Raw genomic sequence first — 26060 nt, 5'->3', positions numbered from 1 at the left:
AATGCAATTGTTTTGCAGTGAAATGTGCTGCCTCTTACAGAATTACATAAAAATAATTATCTAACAACCGAAAACAAAATTAACCAACCACCCAATTACACGTAATCGAATACAACGGCGATCTGTTTTAAATTTATTCTGCCAAGGAAGTTGACAACGCTGTGAACAACAATAGCAGTGGCGTAGGCAGGGGGGGGGTTAGGGGGGTCATAACCCCCCCCTCCCCATAGACCCCTCGGTATATATAAAAAGTATGAGGGGGGGTGCAAATCGAAAGTTTGAAGGGGGGGGGTGCAAATCGAAAGTTTGAGGGGGGGGGGGGTGCAAATCGAAAGTTTGAGGGGGGGGGGGGGTGCAAATCGAAAGTTTGAGGGGGGTGCAAATCGAAAGTTTGTCCCCGGGTAAAAATTGGAACCCCCCCCCCCCCCCCCTTGAGACGATCCTGGCTACGCCACTGAACAATAGTATCTGTAATTACAAATCGATTCCCTACGACCAAGGTGTTCAAAGGGTAATTCAAACCATAACGTGATTCCAAAAAACGATAACGGCCAAAGACGTTTAAACAGGTAGATCTAAGTAATCTAATTACAAGAGAATTACTTACCGCTACTTCAACTGAGAGGTAGATCCATAAAATTTGTAATTACAAGAAAATTACCTGGCTTGCTTCAGAGCAGAGAAAAACGCAAGAACAACACAATTGATGAGCTAGGTTTTGTCGATTGTTCAAGCACAAGGTAGCCGATAACTTCAGTTCTATATTGGACGTCGTGCCTCCTCTACACTACCGCTACCACCAATTGTTTATTGATCAGGTCTCGTGATCAATAAACAATTGAGCCACATCGATACTAGATCGATGATCATTAATCCAAGGTATTGTTTGATTTCTGGCCCAGTGAGGGCTGAACGCAACATACGGGTCATTTAACAACCCACCTGTACGGGTCATTTAACAACCTGACTCTACGGGTCATTTAACAACCCACCTGTACGGGTCATTTAACAACCCGCCTGTACGGGTCATTTAACAACCCACCTGTACGGGTCATTTAACAACCCCCCTGTACGGATCATTTAACAACCCGCCTGTACGGGTCATTTAAAAACCCGCCTGTACGGGTCATTTAACAACCCACCTGTACGGGTCATTTAACAACCTGACTCTACGGGTCATTTAACAACCCATCTCTTGAGTCATTTAACAACCCACCTGTACGGGTCATTTAACAACCCACCTGTACGGGTCATTTAACAACCCGCTTGTACGGGTCATTTAACAACCCACCTGTACGAGTCATTTAACAACCCATCTGTACGGGTCATTTAACAACCTGACTCTACGGGTCATTTAACAACCCACCTGTACGGGTCATTTAACAACCTGACTCTACGGGTCATTGAACAACCCACCTGTACGGGTCATTTAACAACCTGACTCTACGGGTCATTTAACAACCCGCCTGTACGGGTCATTTAACAACCCATCTGTACGGGTCATTTAACAACCCGCCTGTACGGGTCATTTAACAACCCACCTGTACGGGTCATTTAACAACCTGACTCTACGGGTCATTTAACAACCCACCTGTACGGGTCATTTAACAACCTGACTCTACGGGTCATTTAACAACCCGCCTGTACGGGTCATTTAACAACCCACCTGTACGGGTCATTTAACAACCCATCTGTACGGGTCATTTAACAACCCACCTGTACCGGTCATTTAACAACCCGCCTGTACGGGTCATTTAACAACAAACTTGTACGGGTCATTTAACAACCCCCCCTGTACGGGTCATTTAACAACCCGCCTGTACGGGTCATTTAACAACCCGCCTGTACGGGTCATTTAACAACCCACCTGTACGGGTCATTTAACAACCCACCTGTACGGGTCATTTAACAACCCACCTGTACGGGTCATTTAACAACCCGCCTGTACGGGTCATTTAACAACCCACCTGTACGGGTCATTTAACAACCCACCTGTACGGGTCATTTAACAACCCACCTGTACGGGTCATTTAACAACCCACCCGTACGGGTCTTTTAACAACCCGCCTGTACGGGTCATTTAACAACCCACCTGTACGGGTCATTTAACAACCCACCTGTACGGGTCATTTAACAACCCACCTGTACGGGTCATTTAACAACCCATCTGTACGGGTCATTTAACAACCCACCTGTACGGGTCATTTAACAACCTGACTCTACGGGTCATTTAACAACCCACCTGTACGGTTCAGTTAACAACACACCTGTACGGGTCATTTAACAACCTGACTCTACGGGTCATTTAACAACCCACCTGTACGGGTCATTTAACAACCTGACTCTACGGGTCATTGAACAACCCACCTGTACGGGTCATTTAACAACCTGACTCTACGGGTCATTTAACAACCCGCCTGTACGGGTCATTTAACAACCCATCTGTACGGGTCATTTAACAACCCGCCTGTACGGGTCATTTAACAACCCACCTGTACGGGTCATTTAACAACCTGACTCTACGGGTCATTTAACAACAAACCTGTACGGGTCAGTTAACAACCTGACTCTACGGGTCATTTAACAACCCGCCTGTACGGGTCATTTAACAACCCACCTGTACGGGTCATTTAACAACCCATCTGTACGGGTCATTTAACAACCCACCTGTACCGGTCATTTAACAACCCGCCTGTACGGGTCATTTAACAAACCGCTTGTACGGGTCATTTGACAACCCCCCCTGTACGGGTCATTTAACAACCCGCCTGTACGGGTCATTTAACAACCCGATTGTACGGGTCATTTAACAACCCGCCTGTACGGGTCATTTAACAACCCACCTGTACGGGTCATTTAACAACCCACCTGTACGGGTCATTTAACAACCCACCTGTACGGGTCATTTAACAACCCGCCTGTACGGGTCATTTAACAACCCACCTGTACGGGTCATTTAACAACCCACCTGTACGGGTCATTTAACAACCCACCTGTACGGGTCATTTAACAACCCACCTGTACGGGTCATTTAACAACCCGCCTGTACGGGTCATTTAACAACCCACCTGTACGGGTCATTTAACAACCCACCTGTACGGGTCATTTAACAACCCATCTCTTGGGTCATTTAACAACCCACCTGTACGGGTCATTTAACAACCCATCTCTTGGGTCATTTAACAACCCGCCTGTACGGGTCATTTAACAACCCGCCTGTACGGGTCATTTAACAACCCACCTGTACGGGGTGCGGGTCAGTGGGGCGTGTCCACCCACGATCAATCTCCCCTACCATAGCAGTCCTGGAGATGGACATTGGAAGGAGAAGCAAGGGATGCTGAGCTTACATGGGCTGAACTATAGAGATCTGTCCAACCGTCTCAAACATCCCCAGATGTTCATAGAATGGTCACAGATGTACATTCCTATTTTTTCAGTTTAAACATTTGTTACCTAAATGTTACGTTTAAAAAATTCAACTTACACACACAAAACCAACACACACCCACATACACAGCCCAAACACACAACCCACATACACACATCGCATATACACAACCCACACACACACTCCACACACACAACCCAAACACACACACAACCCACATACACAGTCCACATACACAACCCACACACACACTCCACACCCCACACACACAACCCAAACACACACACAACACACATACACAGTCCACATACACAACCCACACACACACAACCCACACACACAACCAACACACACAACCAACACACACCCACATATACAGCCCAAACACACAACCCACATACACACTCCACACACACAACCCAAACACACACACAACCCAAACACACACACAACCCAAACACACACACAACCCAAACACACACACAACCCACACACACAACCCAAACACACACACAACCCAAACACACACACAACCCAAACACACACACAACCCACACACACACTCCACACACACAACCCAAACACACACACAACCCAACACACACAACCCAAACACACACACAACCCAAACACACACACAACCCAAACACACACACAACCCACATACACAACCAACACACAGCCCACACACACAACCCACATACACAACCCACACACACACAACCCACATACACAGCCCACACACACAACCCACACACACAACCCACATACACACACCCCCTATACACAACCCACACACACACCCCACACACAAACCCCACACACAAAACCCACACACACAACCCACACACACACAAACCACATACACAGTCCACATACACACACAACCCACATACACAACCCACACACACAGTCCACACACACAACCTACATACACACATCCCATATACACAACCCACACACCAGTAGCGAAATCTTGAGGGGGGGGTGCAAATCGAAAAGTTTGTACCCGGACGCCGGGAAGGGTCGCTACGCCTCTGCCAAACAAACACACCCCACACCCCACATACACAACCCACACACACAACCAACAACGCTTCTAGTTTCCACCATTGTTATTAATGTAAGACGTCAACACAGAACAGTCACTAGAGACTTGAAGGTACCAAGTCAAATGTCAACAGGCTACAGTCGTTCAGAGATGTCTACATCAGATCTTTAAGATAAAATGGTCAAACATAATGTCAAATGAGGACAAAACCACCAAACAACCTCTGATTGACAGGTACATTAAAGTCTGCAAATGAAGATGGATCGGGCACGTCTTGAGAAGAGATCAACATCGCAAGTCAAGCGTTAGCATGGAACCCCCAGGGGAAGAGGAAAGTAGGTCGACCAAAAAAAAATCCTGGAGAAGGACACTGGAAGGAGAAGCAAGGGATGCTGAGCTTACATGGGCTGAACTGTAGAGATCTGCCCAACCGTCTCAAACATCCCCTCCCTATAACATGACAGCTCAGATCGACAGCCGAAGACTAGCTAGCAAAGATCGGCCAGATGCTCATAGAATGGTCACAGATGTACAGTACTGAATGTACAGATTTATGTGAAAATCGATGCAGAGCTATTTCAATATCCGTCGCTTTTAGTTGTCAGTAATATATGGATAAAAGTAGTTTGGGATTCGGCTTGGGGTAGCTAGGGTGGGGTTCGGGTTAGGCGAACCTAAGGTGGGTTTGGCATAGGCTTAGCTAGGGTGAGATTCATTAGGATATACCTTGGGTAGGGTTCGGTCTGGGCGTTCCTATGGTGGGGTTCGGTCTGGGGGTTCCTAGAGTTGGGTTCGGTCTGTGGGCTTTTCTCTCCAGCAGATACGAGGTTGAAACAACCCCAGGGCTGAGTAAAGTGGAGCCCCCCCCCCCCCATGTGTACCTAGCCCGTAGGGTAAGAGAAATATTTATCTTGTCAAGTCAACCAAGTTGCGACAGCTGGGGGGGGGGGGCATGTAACAACACAAACCACACAGATGTGGTAGGGGATAACATACTTGAACACACAACGCATAAATTTTCAATGTTTTGTAATTAATAATAAACAATGCAGTCAAACGATTGTTGTTTAAAGCTCGGCCTCCCAGATAGGTCAAACACGGCTATAGAAGTGGACTGGTCGGGTTTAGAACACACCCAGCTCAGTAATTTAATGGACAGGCTCTACTTCATGCCCAGCTATACTTTTCTACTTTCATGCCCAGCTATACTTTCATGCCCAGCTCTACTTTCATGCCCAGCTATACTTTCATGCCCAGCTCTACTTCCATGCCCAGCTCTACTTTCATGCCCAGCTCTACTTTTCTACTTTCATGCTCAGCTCTACTTTCATGCCCAGCTCTACTTTTCTACTTTCATGCCCAGCTCTACTTTCATGCCCAGCTCTACTTTTCTACTTTCATGCCCAGCTCTACTTTTCTACTTTCATGCCCAGCTATACTTGCATGCCCAGCTCTACTTTCATGCCCAGCTATACTTTCATGCCCAGCTCTACTTTCATGTCCAGCTCTACTTTCATGCCCAGCTCTACTTTCATGCCCAGCTCTACTTTCATGCCCAGCTCTACTTTCATGCCCATCTCTACTTCCATGTCCAGCTATACTATCCTACCAATCCAGTGTCTTGTCTGACTATACTATCATGTCCGTACACCTATATATCTGTACCTCTTTTATTTAAAGCTTTGAATAACTCTGTATTCTATAATGCTATTTCCGCGAATTCACTCGCTTCGATTTTCTCGGTAGAAATATTGAAACATTCCTATTGATGGCAAACCCATAAACCATAACTTGCTATACAACCCATAAACCATTAACTAGCCACAGAACCCATAAACCATTAATTATCCACAGAACTCATATACTCATACAACAAACGTTTAGAGCTTGGGACGACCTACACAGTTTTGATATCTATCTGTATTCTAAGGATCTGCCTCTTTCAAATTGTGTTTTAAAATTTAACAATAATCGATCTAAACAAATCGATATCACCGAATCGATCACGGCTGGTTTCATCTGACTAAATTTTTCAAGAAGACGATTGTATTCCTGCCGTATCACGTGCTCAGCACATTCTGATGACGTAGTTCTCTAATGTGATAAGATCCCAAGGTTAGAATCAAGGAAGTAAAATCAATGAGGTAAACAAAAGTTTATGAGGTAAATTTTAGGTGAAAGTCCGAAACTAAACAACGTTCAAATGCCGTGGATTGAAATTTAAAGCTAAAGACGAAAGATAAAATATAAGGAAAGTAGACAAAAATAATGGAGTTTAAATTTTAGATTTAAAATAAAATAATTTTTTAATTAATAGGAATGAAATTAAATATTTTGCACCTGTAGTTGTGTGATAAATATCAATAGTTCTACACGAGAAGACAGCTGTGTTGCTGAACGATTAAATTGAAATTAATGATTAATTCTAAATTATTTTCAGCTTATTTCTTAACTACTTTCAAAAGAAAATATATATATATATATATATTTTATAAGCGTTATTTTTTTTAAAACAGACATATTTTTTTAATCACAATACTTTTTTAAGAGATAAGTTTTAAAAACAAACTAAAAATCTCTGACATGTCATCTGTGATTGTGTCATGAACCGTGCTACGGGCAGTAAATGTCAAGTGATCGGTAGATATACACAGACGTTAATTTTATGTCGTAAATTATCTATGCGTACATGCCATGGGATCGACAGTGTCGAAATGTATATATATATATATATATATATATATATATATATATATATATATATATATATAGGTTTATTACAGGAGTTGTTGTCGAGGCAGTTTCATCTTTACAATGTAAACAAAAGTGGAGTCACAATCTAATCTACTCTCACAATATTAACAAAAGTGGAGTCACAATCTAATTTACCCTCGCAATTTTAACAAAATTGGAGTCACAATCTAATCTACCATCCCAATATAAAAAAGTGGAGTCACAATCTAATCTACCATCCCAATGTAAACAAAAGTGGAGTCACAATCTCTGAACAACGCGTGGGAAGGTTTTTGTGTCAGCCAAGCGTGTTAAATCTTCCGTTAATCTTTGAGGATTATAAGGATTAACGAAAAAATGGCGCTGGCAAACACAAGGGCAACTATCAAGTATCAAACATCCTGGAATCGATCGACAGAAGGCAATAATTTGGTTGAAGGCTATCGACAGAAGGCAATAATTTGGTTGAAGGCTAACGACAGAAGGCAATAATTTGGTTGAAGGCTAACGACAGAAGGCAATAATTTGGTTGAAGGCTAACGACAGAAGGCAATAATTTGGTTGAAGGCTGTCGACAGAAGGCAATAATTTGGTTGAAGGCTAACGACAGAAGGCAATAATTTGGTTGAAGGCTGTCGACAGAAGGCAATAATTTGGTTGAAGGCTAACGACAGAAGGCAATAATTTGGTTGAAGGCTGTCGAAAGAAGGCAATAATTTGGTTGAAGGCTAACGACAGAAGGCAATAATTTGGTTGAAGGCTAACGACATAAGGCAATAATTTGGTTGAAGGCTAACGACAGAAGGCAATAATTTGGTTGAAGGCTAACGACAGAAGGCAATAATTTGGTTGAAGGCTATCGACAGAAGGCAATAATTTGGTTGAAGGCTAACGACAGAAGGCAATAATTTGGTTGAAGGCTAACGACAGAAGGCAATAATTTTGTTGAAGGCTATCTTTTTTTAACAGCAGAATTATCTTTACTTTTGTTCGACAGAGATTAAACTAGTGATTTTACTGTTATAAATTCATTGCTACAATCACTTCGATTGGCTGCGATTTTAATGTCTACCTGTTTCATGTGATTTTAGTGTGTACCTGTTTCGTGTGATTTTTGTGTGTACCTGTTTCGTGTGATTTTTGTGTGTACTTGTTTCGTGTGATTTTAGTGTGTACCTGTTTCGTGTGATTTTAGTGTGTAAGTGTTTCATGTGATTTTAATGTGTACCTGTTTTACGTGATTTTAATGTCTACCTGTTTCATGTGATTATAGTGTGTACCTGTTTCATGTGATTTTAGTGTGTACCTGTTTCGTGTGATTTTAGTGTGTAAGTGTTTCATGTGATTTTAATGTGTACCTGTTTTACGTGATTTTAATGTGTAGTTGATACATGTGAATTTAGTGTGTAACTGTTTCATGTGATTTTAATGTGTACCTGTTTCGTGTGATTTTAGTGTGTAACTGTTTCATGTGATTTTAATGTGTACCTGTTTTACGTGATTTTAATGTGTACCTGTTTCATGTGATTTTAGTGTGTACATGTTTCGTGTGGTTTTAGTGTGTACCTGTTTCATGTGATTTTAATGTGTACCTGCTTCAATTCTCGTTATCTCAGAAATCGATCATTAGATTCGATTAATCCAAACGACCCGCTGTTAAATTGTGTTGCTAGGTAACGAAACACTAAGCGAGAAATAGCACTAATTAGCATTGAATTCAGCCCATTTTATCTGTTACCAGAGTCAAACGCCAACGACAGGCCAAATATTTATTTATTTATTTTTACTCAGTCGGCTGTGTACCAAATTCGTGACCAATCTACATAGACAATCATGTCGACAAAGCTGGGTAATTAATGTCGAAAATACGTTGTAATAAGGGGAGATAATCCAACAAGAAAGACAACTAAAATAATATGATAATGTCAGATATTCCAACTAGACGGAATAGAACTGAAATCATATGATAAGGGGAGATAATTCAACAGGAGAGACAAGTCGTGTACCATGATAAGGGGAGACAATCCAACAAGAAAGACACCTAATGTTGTCTATACAAAAGTGTACACTATTGATTTATTATTCACTGAATAGATATCTGTGTTGTAGCTATTGTCTGCTGTTGTGAATACCCCAAACATGTCTGTTTTATTGTGCACGTTGCTGAATATTGAAAGAAAGGACAGACATTACACAGGAGTGTGGCAATTTATTTACATATTTTAGAAAGGCCTTCCGGGAACCCGGTATAAATAAACCTAAAGGCCCACATCCAACATTAATACTGACTGTTAAATTTAAATCTTTAGAGTACCCTTGGTTAAATCGGTGACAAGAAAAATGCGAAACAGAAAAATGAGAAACGGAAAAATGCGAAACGCAAAACTGCGCACAAAAAAAGGAGAGCAAAGGAATTTCTTTTTTAAAATCTATAATTAACGACATTCGCAAAGAATGACAGCATGTAGGCTACACTGTTGCATAATAAAACATTTCCAATTAATATTACAAAATGGTACTATATTATTTAAACTAGTATAATGAGTTCGTTTAGCGCATGTTTAGGTTGCGCGTTTTTTTAGGAAACCGTGTTAATCAGAAGTTGTTGAAAAAAATATTTTGAAGACAAAATGGAAGTTCAGTTCATCAGCACGATATCATATATATATATATATATATATATATATATATATATATATATATATATATATATATATATATATATATATAATAAAGAGTTAAGTTGTACTTTCGCTGTGGTTAAGTTCTGATTTAGGTTTTATCTGAATTGTTCTCAACTTGCCCTTACAAGTTTAACCTACCCCCCCCCCATGCATTAAAGAATGACACCCACACACCCCACCCAAATTTATTTAGGTCTGAAACAAAACCATTAGCTGAATTTATTGAAACATTCACCGGTAGAGTGAAGGATACTGTATGACGATGAATGCCGAAAGTTTTATGGCTATGTGAAATGCAACAGGTTTTTTTTTTGTTTTGCGTGTTATGCGCTTGGTCGATTTACATAATGTACACCTTGTATCCTGTAGAAATTCATACACTCAAGTGGGTTTAACCCCGCACCTCCCCCCACCCCCCACCCAACCTCCCTCCCCTTCTTTCCCTTTACTTTTGTATCACCTATTGAAACCAGAACGACTGAACTTACCGGACTTTCCTATTTCACTTTCCCATTTCCGGGTAGCGGCTGTTTCGTTTGGACATGTTTATATTATAGGCTGACGGTACATTAAGTTACTCCACCCCCTGCCTCTCCACCCCCTGCCTCTCCACCCCCCTCCACCTCTATACACCAAGCAACCAAAAGTTTGCACTGAGAACTGTAAACTGAAGGGTGCGAACTCCTGCACACATAACAAATAGTATGATTTATGTATGGTTTAGACACCCGACAACTGGGGTGTGGGTATGGTTCAGACACCCCACAACTGGGGTGTGGGGAGTTCAGACATCCGACAACTGGGGTGTGGGGAGTTCAGACACCCGACAACTGGGGTGTGGGTATGGTTCAGACACCCCACAACTGGGGTGTGGGGAGTTCAGACATCCGACAACTGGGGTGTGGGTATGGTTCAGACACCCCACAACTGGGGTGTGGGGAGTTCAGACACCCGACAACTGGGGTGTGGGTATGGTTCAGACACCCCACAACTGGGGTGTGGGGAGTTCAGACATCCGACAACTGGGGTGTGGGTATGGTTCAGACACCCCACAACTGGGGTGTGGGGAGTTCAGACACCCCACAACTGGGGTGTGGGCAGTTCAGACACCCCACAACTGGGGTGTGGGGAGTTCAGACTTCCGACAACTGGGGTGTGGGTATGGTTCAGACACCCCACAACTGGGGTGTGGGGAGTTCAGACACCCCACAACTGGGGTGTGGGGAGTTCAGACACCCGATAACTGGGGCGTGGTATGGCTCAGACACCCCACAACTGGGGTGTGGGGAGTTCAGATACCCCACAACTGGGGTGTGGGGAGTTCAGACACCCCACAACTGGGGCGTGGTATGGCTCAGACACCCCACAACTGGGGTGTGGGGAGTTCAGACACCCCACAACTGGGACGTGGGGAGTTCAGACACCCCACAACTGGGGTGAAAAAGTGAATCGCGTCAAGAAATTTACGGACCCTCCCCCCCCCCCTCAAACTCTGTCGCCCCGTCTCGTGTACGTCATTAACGGCTCAAAATTAGGCTCAAGGAACAGGCTGAGACTTTAACCATCGAACATTTCTCTCATCAGCGGCCGCCAGACACATGGGCTACAGCTAGGGGTTCAATTCCTCTCCCAAGCACGCGCTCTACCGCTAGACCACGCCGTCAAGCCACTACGAACTTAACATTTCAATATGAACACACTAGGACAAACACCTTAACCTAAACACCTCAACCCAAACGCCTGAACCTAAACATATCAACGCGCATTAAATGCTTCAAATGATGTTTTACCATAGTCCTCAAGGTCATCAGATGGTGACATAATAGTCCCCAAGGTCAAGTGACTGTGACACAACCGTTCCCAAGGTCATGAGACTGTGAGATAATAGTTCCCAAGGTCATCAGACCGTAACAGCCGCCACACAATATGGCTTTACATGAATGCCTCTTGTGAACTCATACATAATTAATGACCGTTGCCATGGTAACGAGTGTATTGCAGCCTGATTCAACTGTGTGTGCGAGTGTAGTTGGTCGTATAACAGCTCTAGCAGTGTCTCTGTATTATAACATCGAAATGGCGTATTAGACAACGTTGGAAGGACCTCCCTTACCCCCCTCTCATATACGAAAACACGGTTCAAAATGTTGATTTTTTAAATAGATCGAAAATATCGTTTCATAGTATAGAAAATAATTTCGGCAGGTCGACAATAAGAAACAATTGTAAAGCCGTAAATGAGTTAAAAGGTGTGTAAATCTGTTACATGTACAACCAGAAGCGTAGCTACAGGGGTGCGGGTGGGGCGTCAGTCGGGGGAGCTAAACCAAAAGCGGCGTGCCAAAGGGTTAGAAAAAAAGCCCTGTTGTTGAAGCCCACAATAAACAGTTTACTAGGCACATCTTTTGACCACGGCTCAACCAGACGACTGCTACTGGAGATTTCCTTCCAGAACCATGACGGTTCGATACATCTGCCTACAGTCCCATACAATACGTGCTAGATCCCATTTAATACTATACGTGCTAGATCACATTTAATACGTGCTAGATCATATTCAATACGTGCTAGATCACATACAATACATGCTAGATTACATACAATATGTGCTAGATCCCATACAAAACGTGCTAGATCCCATTTATATACGTGCTAGATCCCATACAATATGTGCTAGATCCCATACAAAACGTGCTAGATCCCATTTATATACGTGCTAGATCCCATACAATACGTGCTAGATCCCATACAATACGTGCTAGATCCCATTTAATACTATACGTGCTAGATCACATACAATACGTGTTAGATCCCATACAATACGTGCTAGATCCCATTTAATACTATACGTGCTAGATCCCATACAATATGTGCTAGATCCCATACAATACGTCCTAGATCTCATACAATACGTGCTAGATCACATACAATACGTGATAGATCCCATACAATACGTGCTAGATCCCATACAATACGTGCTAGATCCCATACAATACGTGCTAGATCCCATACTATACGTGCTAGATCCCATACAATACGTGCTAGATCCCATACTATACGTGCTAGATCCCATACAATATGTGCTAGATCCCATTTAATACGTGCTAGATCCCATACAATACGTGCTAGATCCCATACAATACGTGCTAGATCCCATACAATACGTGCTAGATCCCATACAATACGTGCTAGATCCCATACAATACGTGCTAGATCCCATACAATACGTGCTAGATCCCATACAATAGGTGATATATTCAATACAATACTTGCTAGATCACATTTAATACGTGCTAGATCACATACAATACGTGCTAGATCACATACAATATGTGCTAGATCCCATACAATATGTGCTAGATCCCATTTAATACGTGCTAGATCCCATACAATATGTGCTAGATCCCATACAATATGTGCTAGATCCCATACAATACGTGCTAGATCCCATACAATACGTGCTAGATCCCATACGATACGTGCTAGATCCCATTTAATACGTGCTAGATCCCATTTAATACTATACGTGCTAGATCCCATACTATACGTGCTAGATCCCATACAATATGTGCTAGATCCCATACAATACTTGCTAGATCCCATACAATACGTGCTAGATCCCATACAATACGTGCTAGATCCCATACAATACGTGCTAGATCCCATACAATACGTGCTAGATCCCATACTATACGTGCTAGATCCCATACAATATGTGCTAGATCCCATTTAATACGTGCTAGATCCCATACAATACGTGCTAGATCCCATACAATACGTGCTAGATCCCATACAATACGTGCTAGATCCCATACAATACGTGCTATATCCCATGCAATACGTGCTAGATCCCATACAATAGGTGATATATTCAATACAATACTTGCTAGATCACATTTAATACGTGCTAGATCACATACAATACGTGCTAGATCACATACAATATGTGCTAGATCCCATACAATATGTGCTAGATCCCATTTAATACGTGCTAGATCCCATACAATATGTGCTAGATCCCATACAATATGTGCTAGATCCCATACAATATGTGCTAGATCCCATTTAATACGTGCTATATCCCATGCAATACGTGCTAGATCCCATACAATATGTGCTAGATCCCATAGAATAGGAGATATATCCCATACAATACGTGCTAGATCCCATACAATAGGTGCTAGATCCCATACAATATGTGCTAGATCCCATACAATATGTGCTAGATCCCATACAATACGTGCTAGATCCCATACAATACGTGCTAGATCCCATACAATACGTGCTAGATCCCATACAATATGTGCTAGATCCCATACAATACGTGCTAGATCCCATACAATACGTGCTAGATCCCATACAATACTTGCTAGATCCCATACAATACGTGCTAGATCCCATACAATACGTGCTAGATCCCATACAATACGTGCTAGATCCCATACAATACGTGCTAGATCCCATACAATACGTGCTAGATCCCATACAATACGTGCTAGATCCCATACAATACGTGCTATATCCCATGCAATACGTGCTAGATCCCATACAATAGGTGATATATTCAATACAATACTTGCTAGATCACATTTAATACGTGCTAGATCACATACAATACGTGCTAGATCACATACAATATGTGCTAGATCCCATACAATATGTGCTAGATCCCATTTAATACGTGCTAGATCCCATACAATATGTGCTAGATCCCATACAATATGTGCTAGATCCCATACAATATGTGCTAGATCCCATTTAATACGTGCTATATCCCATGCAATACGTGCTAGATCCCATACAATATGTGCTAGATCCCATAGAATAGGAGATATATCCCATACAATACGTGCTAGATCCCATACAATAGGTGCTAGATCCCATACTATACGTGCTAGATCCCATACGATACGTGCTAGATCCCATACAATACGTGCTAGATCCCATATAATACGTGCTAGATCCCATACAATACGTGCTAGATCATATTCAGTACGTGCTAGATCCCATGTAATACGTGCTAGATCCCATACAATACGTGCTAGATCCCATACAATACGTGCTAGATCCCATACGATACGTGCTAGATCCCATACAATACGTGCTAGATCCCATACAATACGTGCTAGATCCCATACAATACGTGCTAGATCCCATACAATACGTGCTAGATCCCATACAATATGTGCTAGATCCCATACAATACGTGCTAGATCCCATACAATACGTGCTAGATCCCATACAATACTTGCTAGATCCCATACAATACGTGCTAGATCCCATACAATACGTGCTAGATCCCATACAATACGTGCTAGATCCCATACAATACGTGCTAGATCCCATACAATACGTGCTAGATCCCATACAATACGTGCTAGATCCCATACAATACGTGCTAGATCCCATACAATACGTGCTAGATCCCATACAATATGTGCTAGATCCCATACAATACGTGCTAGATCCCATACAATACGTGCTAGATCCCATACAATACGTGCTAGATCCCATACAATATGTGCTAGATCCCATACAATACGTGCTAGATCCCATACAATACGTGCTAGATCCCATACAATACGTGCTAGATCCCAAACAATATGTGCTAGATCCCATACAATACGTGCTAGATCCCATACAATACGTGCTAGATCCCATACAATACGTGCTAGATCCCATACAATATGTGCTAGATCCCATACAATACGTGCTAGATCCCATACAATACGTGCTAGATCCCATACAATACGTGCTAGATCCCATACAATACGTGCTAGATCCCATACAATACGTGCTAGATCCCATACAATACGTGCTAGATCCCATACAATACGTGCTATATCCCATGCAATACGTGCTAGATCCCATACAATAGGTGATATATTCAATACAATACTTGCTAGATCACATTTAATACGTGCTAGATCACATACAATACGTGCTAGATCACATACAATATGTGCTAGATCCCATACAATATGTGCTAGATCCCATTTAATACGTGCTAGATCCCATACAATATGTGCTAGATCCCATACAATATGTGCTAGATCCCATACAATATGTGCTAGATCCCATTTAATACGTGCTATATCCCATGCAATACGTGCTAGATCCCATACAATATGTGCTAGATCCCATAGAATAGGAGATATATCCCATACAATACGTGCTAGATCCCATACAATAGGTGCTAGATCCCATACAATAGGTGCTAGATCCCGTACAATAGGTGCTAAATCCCATACTATACGTGCTAGATCCCATACAATAGGTGCTAGATCCCATACAATAGGTGCTAGATCCCGTACAATAGGTGCTAAATCCCATACTATACGTGCTAGATCCCATACAATACGTGCTAGATCCCATACAATAGGTGCTAGATCCCATACTATACGTGCTAGATCCCATACGATACGTGCTAGATCCCATACAATACGTGCTAGATCCCATATAATACGTGCTAGATCCCATACAATACGTGCTAGATCATATTCAGTACGTGCTAGATCCCATGTAATACGTGCTAGATCCCATACAATACGTGCTAGATCCCATACAATACGTGCTAGATCCCATACGATACGTGCTAGATCCCATACAATACGTGCTAGATCCCATACAATACGTGCTAGATCCCATACAATACGTGCTAGATCCCATACAATACGTGCTAGATCCCATACAATATGTGCTAGATCCCATACAATACGTGCTAGATCCCATACAATACGTGCTAGATCCCATACAATACGTGCTAGATCCCATACAATACGTGCTAGATCCCATACAATACTTGCTAGATCCCATACAATACGTGCTAGATCCCATACAATACGTGCTAGATCCCATACAATACGTGCTATATCCCATGCAATACGTGCTAGATCCCATACAATAGGTGATATATTCAATACAATACGTGCTAGATCCCATACAATACGTGCTAGATCCCATACAATACGTGCTAGATCCCATACAATACGTGCTAGATCCCATACAATACGTGCTAGATCCCATACAATACGTGCTAGATCCCATACAATACGTGCTAGATCCCATACAATACGTGCTAGATCCCATACAATACGTGCTAGATCCCATACAATACGTGCTAGATCCCATACAATACGTGCTATATCCCATACAATACGTGCTAGATCCCATACAATACGTGCTAGATCCCATACAATACGTGCTAGATCCCATACAATATGTGCTAGATCCCATAAACTATGTGCTAGATACCATACAATATGTGCTAGATCCCATACAATACGTGCTAGATCCCATACAATACGTGCTAGATCCCATACAATACGTGCTAGATCCCATACAATACGTGCTAGATCCCATACAATACGTGCTAGATCCCATACAATACGTGCTAGATCCCATACAATACGTGCTAGATCCCATACAATACGTGCTAGATCCCATACAATACGTGCTAGATCCCATACAATACGTGCTAGATCCCATACAATACGTGCTAGATCCCATACAATACGTGCTATATCCCATGCAATACGTGCTAGATCCCATACAATAGGTGATATATTCAATACAATACGTGCTAGATCCCATACAATACGTGCTAGATCCCATACAATACGTGCTAGATCCCATACAATACGTGCTAGATCCCATACAATACGTGCTAGATCCCATACAATACGTGCTATATCCCATGCAATACGTGCTAGATCCCATACAATAGGTGATATATTCAATACAATACGTGCTAGATCCCATACATCACGTGCTAGATCCCATGCAATACGTGCTAGATCCCATACAATACGTGCTAGATCCCATACAATACGTGCTAGATCCCATACAATACGTGCTAGATCCCATACATCACGTGCTAGATCCCATGCAATACGTGCTATATCCCATGCAATACGTGCTAGATCCCATACAATAGGTGATATATTCAATACAATACGTGCTAGATCCCATACAATACGTGCTAGATCCCATACAATACGTGCTAGATCCCATACAATACGTGCTAGATCACATACAATACGTGCTAGATCACATACAATATGTGCTAGATCCCATACAATACGTGCTAGATCCCATACAATACGTGCTAGATCCCATACAATACGTGCTAGATCCCATACAATACGTGCTAGATCCCATACAATACGTGCTAGATCCCATACAATACGTGCTAGATCCCATACAATACGTGCTAGATCCCATACGATACGTGCTAGATCCCATACAATACGTGCTAGATCCCATATAATACGTGCTAGATCCCATACAATACGTGCTAGATCATATTCAGTACGTGCTAGATCCCATGTAATACGTGCTAGATCCCATACAATACGTGCTAGATCCCATACAATACGTGCTAGATCCCATACGATACGTGCTAGATCCCATACAATACGTGCTAGATCCCATACAATACGTGCTAGATCCCATACAATACGTGCTAGATCCCATACAATACGTGCTAGATCCCAAACAATAAGTGCTAGATCCCATACAATACGTGCTAGATCCCATACAATACGTGCTAGATCCCATACAATACGTGCTAGATCCCATACAATATGTGCTAGATCCCATACAATACGTGCTAGATCCCATACAATACGTGCTAGATCCCATACAATACGTGCTAGATCCCATACAATACGTGCTAGATCCCATACAATACGTGCTAGATCCCATACAATACGTGCTAGATCCCATACAATACGTGCTATATCCCATGCAATACGTGCTAGATCCCATACAATAGGTGATATATTCAATACAATACTTGCTAGATCACATTTAATACGTGCTAGATCACATACAATACGTGCTATATCACATACAATATGTGCTAGATCCCATACAATATGTGCTAGATCCCATTTAATACGTGCTAGATCCCATACAATATGTGCTAGATCCCATACAATATGTGCTAGATCCCATACAATATGTGCTAGATCCCATTTAATACGTGCTATATCCCATGCAATACGTGCTAGATCCCATACAATATGTGCTAGATCCCATAGAATAGGAGATATATCCCATACAATACGTGCTAGATCCCATACAATAGGTGCTAGATCCCATACAATAGGTGCTAGATCCCGTACAATAGGTGCTAAATCCCATACTATACGTGCTAGATCCCATACAATACGTGCTAGATCCCATACAATAGGTGCTAGATCCCATACTATACGTGCTAGATCCCATACGATACGTGCTAGATCCCATACAATACGTGCTAGATCCCATATAATACGTGCTAGATCCCATACAATACGTGCTAGATCATATTCAGTACGTGCTAGATCCCATGTAATACGTGCTAGATCCCATACAATACGTGCTAGATCCCATACAATACGTGCTAGATCCCATACGATACGTGCTAGATCCCATACAATACGTGCTAGATCCCATACAATACGTGCTAGATCCCATACAATACGTGCTAGATCCCATACAATACGTGCTAGATCCCATACAATATGTGCTAGATCCCATACAATACGTGCTAGATCCCATACAATACGTGCTAGATCCCATACAATACGTGCTAGATCCCATACAATACGTGCTAGATCCCATACAATACTTGCTAGATCCCATACAATACGTGCTAGATCCCATACAATACGTGCTAGATCCCATACAATACGTGCTATATCCCATGCAATACGTGCTAGATCCCATACAATAGGTGATATATTCAATACAATACGTGCTAGATCCCATACAATACGTGCTAGATCCCATACAATACGTGCTAGATCCCATACAATACGTGCTAGATCCCATACAATACGTGCTAGATCCCATACAATACGTGCTAGATCCCATACAATACGTGCTAGATCCCATACAATACGTGCTAGATCCCATACAATACGTGCTAGATCCCATACAATACGTGCTAGATCCCATACAATACGTGCTATATCCCATACAATACGTGCTAGATCCCATACAATACGTGCTAGATCCCATACAATACGTGCTAGATCCCATACAATATGTGCTAGATCCCATAAACTATGTGCTAGATACCATACAATATGTGCTAGATCCCATACAATACGTGCTAGATCCCATACAATACGTGCTAGATCCCATACAATACGTGCTAGATCCCATACAATACGTGCTAGATCCCATACAATACGTGCTAGATCCCATACAATACGTGCTAGATCCCATACAATACGTGCTAGATCCCATACAATACGTGCTAGATCCCATACAATACGTGCTAGATCCCATACAATACGTGCTAGATCCCATACAATACGTGCTAGATCCCATACAATACGTGCTATATCCCATGCAATACGTGCTAGATCCCATACAATAGGTGATATATTCAATACAATACGTGCTAGATCTTATACAATACGTGCTAGATCCCATACAATACGTGCTAGATCCCATACAATACGTGCTAGATCCCATACAATACGTGCTAGATCCCATACAATACGTGCTATATCCCATGCAATACGTGCTAGATCCCATACAATAGGTGATATATTCAATACAATACGTGCTAGATCCCATACATCACGTGCTAGATCCCATGCAATACGTGCTAGATCCCATACAATACGTGCTAGATCCCATACAATACGTGCTAGATCCCATACAATACGTGCTAGATCCCATACATCACGTGCTAGATCCCATGCAATACGTGCTATATCCCATGCAATACGTGCTAGATCCCATACAATAGGTGATATATTCAATACAATACGTGCTAGATCCCATACAATACGTGCTAGATCCCATACAATACGTGCTAGATCCCATACAATACGTGCTAGATCACATACAATACGTGCTAGATCACATACAATATGTGCTAGATCCCATACAATACGTGCTAGATCCCATACAATACGTGCTAGATCCCATACAATACGTGCTAGATCCCATACAATACGTGCTAGATCCCATACAATACGTGCTAGATCCCATACAATACGTGCTAGATCCCATACAATACGTGCTAGATCCCATACAATACGTGCTAGATCCCATACAATACGTGCTAGATCCCATACAATACGTGCTAGATCCCATACAATACGTGCTAGATCCCATACAATACGTGCTAGATCCCATACAATACGTGCTAGATCCCATACAATACGTGCTAGATCCCATTTAATACGTGCTAGATCCCGTACAATATGTTCTAGATCCCGTACAATACGTGCTAGATCCCATACAATACGTGCTAGATCCCGTACAATATGTTCTAGATCCCGTACAATACGTGCTAGATCCCATACAATACATGCTAGATCCCATTTAATACGTGCTAGATCCCGTACAATATGTTCTAGATCCCGTACAATACGTGCTAGATCCCATACAATACATGCTAGATCCCATTTAATACGTGCTAGATCCCGTACAATATGTTCTAGATCCCGTACAATACGTGCTAGATCCCATACAATACATGCTAGATCCCATTTAATACGTGCTAGATCCCGTACAATATGTTCTAGATCCCGTACAATACGTGCTAGATCCCATACAATACATGCTAGATCCCATTTAATACGTGCTAGATCCCGTACAATATGTTCTAGATCCCGTACAATACGTGCTAGATCACATACAATACAATACGTGCTAGATCCCATTTAATACGTGCTAGATCCCGTACAATACGTGCTAGATCCCATACAATACGTGCTAGATCCCATACAATACGTGCTAGATCCCGTACAATATGTTCTAGATCCCGTACAATACGTGCTAGATCCCATTTAATACGTGCTAGATCACATACAATACGTGCTAGATCCCATACAATACGTGCTAGATCCCATACAATACGTGCTAGATCCCATTTAATACTATACGTGCTAGATCACATTTAATACTATACGTGCTAGATCACATTTAATACTATACGTGCTAGATCACATTTAATACTATACGTGCTAGATCCCATTTAATACGTGCTAGATCCCGTACAATACGTGCTAGATCCCATACAATACGTGCTAGATCACATACAATACGTGCTAGATCCCATACAATACGTGCTAGATCCCGTACAATATGTTCTAGATCCCGTACAATACGTGCTAGATCACATACAATACGTGCTAGATCCCATACAATACGTGCTAGATCCCATACAATACGTGCTAGATCCCATTTAATACTATACGTGCTAGATCACATTTAATACTATACGTGCTAGATCACATTTAATACTATACGTGCTAGATCACATTTAATACTATACGTGCTAGATCCCATTTAATACGTGCTAGATCCCGTACAATACGTGCTAGATCCCATACAATACGTGCTAGATCACATACAATACATGCTAGATCCCATACAATACGTGCTAGATCCCGTACAATATGTTCTAGATCCCGTACAATACGTGCTAGATCACATACAATACGTGCTAGATCCCATACAATACGTGCTAGATCCCATACAATACGTGCTAGATCCCATACAATACTTGCTAGATCCCATACAATACGTGCTAGATCCCATACAATACGTGCTAGATCCCATACAATACGTGCTAGATCCCATACAATACGTGCTAGATCCCATACAATACGTGCTAGATCCCATACAATACGTGCTAGATCCCATACAATACGTGCTAGATCACATACAATACGTGCTAGATCCCATACAATACGTGCTAGATCCCGTACAATATGTTCTAGATCCCGTACAATACGTGCTAGATCCCATACAATACGTGCTAGATCCCATACATCACGTGCTAGATCCCATGCAATACGTGCTAGATCCCATACAATACGTGCTAGATCCCATACAATATGTGCTAGATCCCATACAATACGTGATAGATCCCATACAGTACGTGCTAGATCCCATACAATACGTGCTAGATCCCATACAATACGTGCTAGATCCCATACAATACGTGCTAGATCACATACAATACGTGCTAGATCCCATACAATACGTGCTAGATCACATACAATACGTGCTAGATCCCATACAATACGTGCTAGATCCCGTACAATACGTGCTAGATCACATACAATACGTGCTAGATCCCATACAATACGTGCTAGATCCCGTACAATATGTTCTAGATCCCGTACAATATGTTCTAGATCCCATACAATACGTGCTAGATCCCATACAATACGTGCTAGATCCCGTACAATACGTGCTAGATCACATACAATACGTGCTAGATCCCATACAATACGTGCTAGATCCCATACAATACGTGCTAGATCCCATACAATACGTGCTAGATCCCATACAATATGTGCTAGATCCCATTTAATACGTGCTAGATCCCATACAATACGTGCTAGATCCCATACAATACGTGCTAGATCACATACAATACAAAAAGATCCTTTATATCTTAAACAATAACCTCAAAAATTAAAACAATCTCAAAATGCAAATTTTCGACTTGAGAAATCTGAGATGATAATTTTTTTTTCTAAAACTCGAGTTGATAACGACTAGAATAACGATCGTAGTGTAGAGAAATTGTTGTTGTTGTAATAACGGCAAGAAACGACGGTTGATAACGACAAGAATAACGCTGACAACGACAAGAAACGGCTGTGTTAATAATACCAGGAACCTAACGTCAATACTGGCGTCACGTCCGATAAAAACTGTCCTAACGGTTTCTCTGCAAACAAGATAAGATTTATCATATTGGTATTAAAGGGCCTTCCATAAATCACGTCAATCACGTACCCAGTACTACCCCTCCCCGAATGGTCACATAAATACCCCCCCCCCCTTCCCACGGCTTTTAAATAGACCGCTTGCTTGCTATTTCACAACTTGCAAGACATCCCAATGTAACTTAACTTCTTTTAACTGTTAAAAATATAAAGTAATTTGATATATGCAAACAACCGTAGCTGTATCAAACCAGACCCAACACAGTGTAGCGATGTGTAATTGCTTTGTTCATTTCTATGGCACACCGTTGTGGTTATTTATTCATTAAGATAAGCTATACGATCATTTCTAGTGAGAGACGCAGACACCATATACAACCCATATAGACATGAGGTTTGATATAAAAACAAAACAACTACCTTAGTCAGCTGACGGCTGGTGCGTGTTGTGTTGGCCAGATGCTCGGGTCGTGTGGAAACAGCCGACAAAAGAGATCGTCTGCGGCAAGTCACGCGGGTGCTCGTGTGAAATTCGCGGCAAACTTACCTGTCAGGCGCAGACGGGGGTAAATCCGGGGCTGTGACCTAGTTACGGCTGGTCGATTTCTTTAATTGGCTGTTGCGAGAAAAATTGTGTCACCAACACACGTGTTGTTAGGCAACCGTTTCCGCAAGGTGTGGGATGTTGTGTGTGGTGTAAGTGTGTGTGTGGGACGGTGTGTGTGTGTGGCAGGATTAGGTGAACGACTTTCTCGGTTGGTTGAACTGGGGACCCTGATGGCGTCTCTAGGGGGGGGGGGGGGGCAGGGTACCCACCGGGTGACACGAAACTTATATGTGGGTACCACTCTACAATATAATGGGTGCATCAACACGAAACTTACATGTGGGTACAACTCTACACGAAACATGCGGGTAACGCCCAAAAAATATAATATTTTATAATTGTTATTTAAACCACATCTATCTGCCATGATTTTTTCATAATAATATTAAAATAACCAAATCGTTTTTGCCATTTTTAAAATTGTGTTTTGTTGCCAAAAGTACTAAAAACATCCAATCCATCAAATCTTTAATAAAGCCCGACAAAAACCTCACAATAAAGTTTTATAACCTCATTAATTTTAATAAAATCGCACCTGATTTTTAAAATATGTAATAAACTATTCGAGACTATTCACGGTTGCGTCTATTATCAAACCCAAAAGGTATTTTAAAAATCGGAAGTAGAGCGATATACCCAATTATAAAGCACTGCATTACCGGTATATTATACACATTTTAAGTGAAATAGAATCGCGTACAATAAAGAATTGTGCTCCAAACATAAATAATATCAAATTCTCATGGTTCTTTAGAAGTCTTAAATAGCGGTAGGTACCACTTATGGTCACGATAATTACTCAAAATTTGAAAGTATTAAGAGAATATTTTTATCTATGAGCCTATGTATGAAATTACGTCCGCCTAACTGAAACAGTACTCAACTTATCAGTATTTTAGAAACCAGAAATATATCAAGGTACAAATTTAGTTTATCGGAGATCACTCAAAAATAAACAAAGTATAAGATTTTATACATCCCCTTAAAAAAGTACTCGAATTATTTGCTCACATAGAAATAGAATACTGTTTCCGGATATCAGAACTTGTTTAAAACTTGTTAGAAACCTGCGCTCACAATCTTATACGTATAAATTCAATTTCGTCTACATAACTTAAACGAAACTCAAGCTGTAACTTTTGGGAAACCGGAAGCTGACTACGTACAACTTCCGGTTATCGAAAATCGATAAAACCCTCTATTTCATTTATTTTTTTGCACGACTAAAATTAAATCCTTAGTATTCCGTATGCGATAAAGCAAGGAAATGTAAAACTGTGAAAACTGTCAAAATCTCATTTAATTATTTTGCACGATCACAATACAGAAATCACTTGCTACTCCGCGGTTCATTTATTTAGGCCTCTGAACATCGGGATTTTTTGTTTTCAGTTCTCTTGTGTATTTGTGTGTAAAATGGTGCTTTTGACATCCTTTAAAATTTCTCCTAAGCATCCTCCACCATCTAAACTCTCTAGTGAAAACATGATTATAAAGATGATGACATGCGCTTATACGGTTTCATAATTATTGAGCATATACAAAAAATGTGTGTATGCTAATGTTGAGAGAGTTGCACTCTTTCGTGGTTCTGGTCTCTAGTTACTGAGGGATGGTTGTAATTCCTCTAGGCTCATTTCAGACAAAGAAAAAAATGGTTGCTATTGGTTACAGCAGGATGCTAAAAGGCAGGTTTCACTATTTTTAAAAAATTAAAAGGTTTTTGTCTTTATTATCTCTTAACTACACCACATTTATCGGAGTTTCTTTCAGGTATCTCTTGTGAGGCCGGCACAGTCTACCTTCCACCCCCTCTCCCTCTCTCTCTCTCTCTCTCTCTCTCTCTCTCTCTCTCTCTCTCTCTCTCTCTCTCTCTCTCTCTTCTGACGAAATAAGGAAA

At 41.5% G+C, this 26060-nt stretch overlaps 1 protein-coding gene across 2 annotated transcripts in view; it reads right to left on the bottom strand.

The window, feature by feature from the left end:
- The window catches only part of LOC131939794 (23 kDa integral membrane protein-like), a 54952-nt gene extending 30873 nt beyond the window's left edge, over positions 1-24079 (bottom strand). Inside the window, exon 1 of one of the 2 annotated variants that reach the window (XM_059298297.1) lies at positions 23974-24079. The gene's annotated coding sequence lies outside the window, so the exon portion shown is untranslated. Of the gene's footprint in view, positions 1-661; positions 797-23973 lie in introns of those variants that run through there. The other variant, XM_059298298.1, reaches the window with a different exon arrangement.
- Positions 24080-26060: the final 1981 nt, after the last annotated feature.

The sequence above is a fragment of the Physella acuta genome, unplaced genomic scaffold (genome assembly GCF_028476545.2).
Source record: "Physella acuta isolate Inbredline_101_S28 unplaced genomic scaffold, ASM2847654v3 ptg000294l, whole genome shotgun sequence".
Classification (NCBI taxonomy): Eukaryota; Metazoa; Mollusca; class Gastropoda; family Physidae; genus Physella; species Physella acuta.
The sequence above is the reverse complement of the archived record's forward strand: the minus strand, read 5'-3'. Positions and strand labels throughout refer to the sequence as shown.